Here is a 4083-nt window from a genome sequence, read left to right as displayed (position 1 = left end):
CTGTGTTTTTTTCCTGGGATGAACCACTCTCTTTTCCTTCTTTCACTTTCCTTCCGCTCTTTCAGGATCTGTATCCCACCTAGAGTAAAATTCACTTCTTGTGGGCTAGTTACCTGAAATGATGCTCTTTAGTTACTTGGGTAGTCAGAAATAGTGCTTTTCTCTAGACAGACTGCAATATTACAGGCTTTATGGTGTTAATATCTACAAGAAATCTCATGGTAAACACAAAAGATGCTTTGGAGGCTTCTGCAAGAATTTCTTGTGCCTGAGAAGGTGAAAGGGAAGGCTGCATAGCCAGTTATTCCAAACTAAGCAGAAGTTGAAAACTGCAGGCTAGAAACAGATACAAGAAATCTTGCCTGAAGATGTACTCCCTGTTTCAAAAGGTTACTGTTAAATCTTTCAGTATCTAGTCCAACAAATATCTAGCATAACGAATGCTGATGTTGTTATGATGCTAATCACTAGGGAAATGTTCTGAAAACAACACTATGAAGGATTCTGGATGCTTCATTCCACTCGAGGAAGAAAACAAACAAACAAATAACAGAACAAAAAATGAAAGTCCAAACAACTGAAAAAAAGAAAAAATTGAATTTCTCCACCCTGTGAAGAGCAGATAATTCTAACATGAAGTTCAATTTTCTTTTTCTTGCAAAGCCTTTGAAAGTGGCTATGTCGTGCAATAGATCGGTAAATCTCTCATTGAGAGATTAGCTATACTAATTGTCTTTCTCTGTCTCAGTGCATGTCTTGATTAGATGATGAGCATACACTCATAAATCTTGCCTTGCTGCTATGTGGCACTTTTCTTTGCACCACTATAAATGCATTTTATTTTTCCTGTTGAATTGCACTGATCAAAATCAGGGTTACCAGGAATAGCAAGGTAGAATCCATGCAGATACAGGGAAGTGCTGTGGACCAACCATTATTAACCCATACTTGCACCCTCTGGAAGGGGGGGAATATAAGTGTAACTCTGAAGGAAGGAAGGAGCAATAGATTCAAAATGTATTTGAAATCTGTGAATCTGGAATCCTTTGAAACTGCTTAAATTTGTGCCAGGAGCCTTTGTTGTTCTTTCTCTGCTTTATCTTGGGCTGAACAGAGCTCATCCAGAACAGAGGTTTAGGATCACTATTGTCATTCTTGTTTCTTCCGTGGCGTAATAAGCAATGTGCAGAAATTACTTGGTGCATATCAGAAAGTCCTATGTGTGCTTTCTAGAGAGAGGAAGAAAAGGCTGAAAAGGGGTGTATCAAGCCAAGAAAATTTCTGAGCCAGTGTTTCTATATTTTTATGACATAGTGCCAGTACTCACGTTATAACTGCAGCAAGATCCATACCTAGAGGCTTACAAAAATAACATTAGAGAAAGCTGCTGCTCTGTGAGAGGCTTGCTGCATATTCCATCTGCGTCTAGGCAAACACTTCGCAGAAGTGTGGTTTTATGGGGAAAATCAGCAATGTAAAAAAATGGTTTCTTTACCTTTTAGGACTGTTTCTCCCAAGCTTAGTAACAAATGTAAGTGCTTACAGCTTTTTATATCTGTCTCCCCTATGGTACTTACTACAGTTAAGAAATAGGGGATGGATTTTGCATCTTCTTGTGCAGCAATAGCAGTGCTCTTTATAAAGCGTGAGAATTAAAATAGCACTGAGGCACTAAAAGAGCTGGTTAGACAGGGAAAGCCCATCTCTAGTGGAATGGTTCAAACTACTGTTCTTAATCCACAGAGGTGTCTGAAATGCTGTATATATTTTAAAATATGTTATTTAGAATTCTGCTGCTGTGCATTCAAGGGGTGTTGCCTTCTTCATTAAAGTGGTGAGTAGGCCCTGGCTGTCAGCGAGTATCCACACAGCTGCTGGCTCACTCCCCTCCCTGCAGCAGGATGGGGAGAAAATAGGAGGAACGAGGGAGAAAACTCATGGGTCAAAATAAAGACAGCAAAATCACTTACCAGGTACAGTCAGGAGCAAAACACTTGAACTGGGGATTTTAATTGATTGCCAATTAGTATAAATTTTTAAATACTGAATTGGCTATTTGGAAATAAAGACAAACATTCAAATTGCCTTTCCTCCCCCTTCCCCAGGCTCAGTTTCACTCCCAGGCTCACTTCACTCCAGACATGTCTCGTCCACCCATGTTATCACTGTAGGTCACACTCAGACCCTCCAGTGTAGCAGCGAACACCATAGGGGGTGGGATCAGGACACAGTGGTTTCTCCCTGCCAATCCTTCCTCTCAACTCTTTTCCTCTGCTCCAGCACTGGTCCTTCATGGGCCACAGTCCCCCCAGGGAAGTACCCAATCTGCCATCAAACCTCCCACTCCCCTGACCTCAATTCCCCCCTCTTCTGCCTGTCCAGCATTTCTGCCCTTTCTTAAATACACTTGCCCTGAGGTGCCACCGTCTTGTCTGAGGCACTCGGTGTCCTGAGGTGGGTCAGTTGGAGCTAGCTGGTACCAGCTGTGTTGAGAGAACACAGAAGAACAGAAGTTTCGTATGTTGTTCCTAGATGTTTTCTATAAGCCAATGATATTTAAAATACATTTCATTTCAGTTTCATTTTGAATATGAAGGGGCTAGGACAAGTTAGAAAGAAAGCCACAGTGACAGGTGTAGGCAGCAGTGAGGTCGATGTGACCATACCACTGATCACCGAGAAGCTTTGTGAGCCCAGTGCTGTGCCAGTCTTTCCATATAGCCTGTTGAGATGGGCATCACACTTTGCTGAGTTATGTGCCAGGCTGTGGGCCAGGGCTGGCCTGCATTTGACTGGCCTGAAAGGCAAGGGGTGTGAACCTGTGCCTGTCTGCACTGTCTACAGTAGCCTGGCAAAAATGTTTTGACTAAGGACATACCTAATGTTTGTGGCAGAGAAATAAATAGAACTGATGCATCTGATAGTTTTATGCTTTGAGTACAAAGAGTGACTTTTCTCTTGTTAAAATATTTTGATGTGGAGAAAGTGATTTGGAAGATGAGCTGTTTAATTAGCGCATGGGCAGAGACTATTAGTTCCAAGAATAGTTGGCATCATGGGAGAGGGCATAAAGTGAAGAGCAGGCAAAGTGGACAAAAGAAATATCAAAGAAATGTGGGTTTTTTTGACAAGTGCTCCAAAATGTAGAGCCTTGTGGGGAAATGAAAACAGCACGTTTCATGAAGGCACAGTATACTAGCGCTAAAAATATGCCATCAGTCATCTAGCCAAAAAGGTAAACAGTTTGCTTGGAGTCTTGGGGGTATTTGTCAGGAATTCAGAAAAGAAAATGTCTGGAAGACAGAGGAACCATCTGAGCTCACTGTGAAGCAGCAAATGTTCCCTTGCTATTTTTGAGTAGTACTGTATAATGGGGGAGTTTCTGTGAAATGAGAGGTGGCACTACAAAATCTTGGAATATGCATATTTAAAATATGCTGTTCATGGAAATACTATATGTTCCATATATTTAGCATTTACTCTAGTCTGAAAAGTGGCTGTAGCATCTTTTTATCCCATGCTTAATGTCTTCTACTTGGAAAAAACAATTTACTCCTTTTTGGAAGAAATACCTATCATCCCTGTGGCTTCAGCTTGGGAACTTAAGAATGTTGTTTGGTCGGGGTGGGGGGGGGGAGGGTAAAGGAAAAAGAAAAAGTAATTTCTTTTAATTATTGGATAAGACCAAAACTAAGAAGACCCCAGTGTATGTAATAGAAAACAAGAAAAAAGCAAGATCACACTCCTTGATGGAAAACATGCATGAGAACTAAATTCCACTGATAAGGATGTCTCCCTGAGAATGTCTGTCTTCACCCCTCTCAGCACTGGAGCAGACTGACATTAGGTTGTTTGAATTAATAGAAACAAGAGATGCCATATGCAGCCATGTTCCTTGTTTAGCATTTAAACCACCTTAAAAGTAAAATCAGCACCTCCATTAGTAGATGGAAATGATCCCTCATAGGTTGTTATGTGGTTGAAAACTCTCCATCTTTTCTTCTTAGATTCCTCCTTTATTCTTTTCCGGAGTGTCTCTAGGTAGATTTAAATTGAAGCCTCTCTCATTAACAGGCACTAATT

This window comes from Buceros rhinoceros, unplaced genomic scaffold, assembly GCF_000710305.1.
Source record: "Buceros rhinoceros silvestris isolate BGI_N320 unplaced genomic scaffold, ASM71030v1 scaffold12670, whole genome shotgun sequence".
Lineage (NCBI taxonomy): Eukaryota > Metazoa > Chordata > Aves > Bucerotiformes > Bucerotidae > Buceros > Buceros rhinoceros.
The sequence above is the reverse complement of the archived record's forward strand: the minus strand, read 5'-3'. Positions refer to the sequence as shown.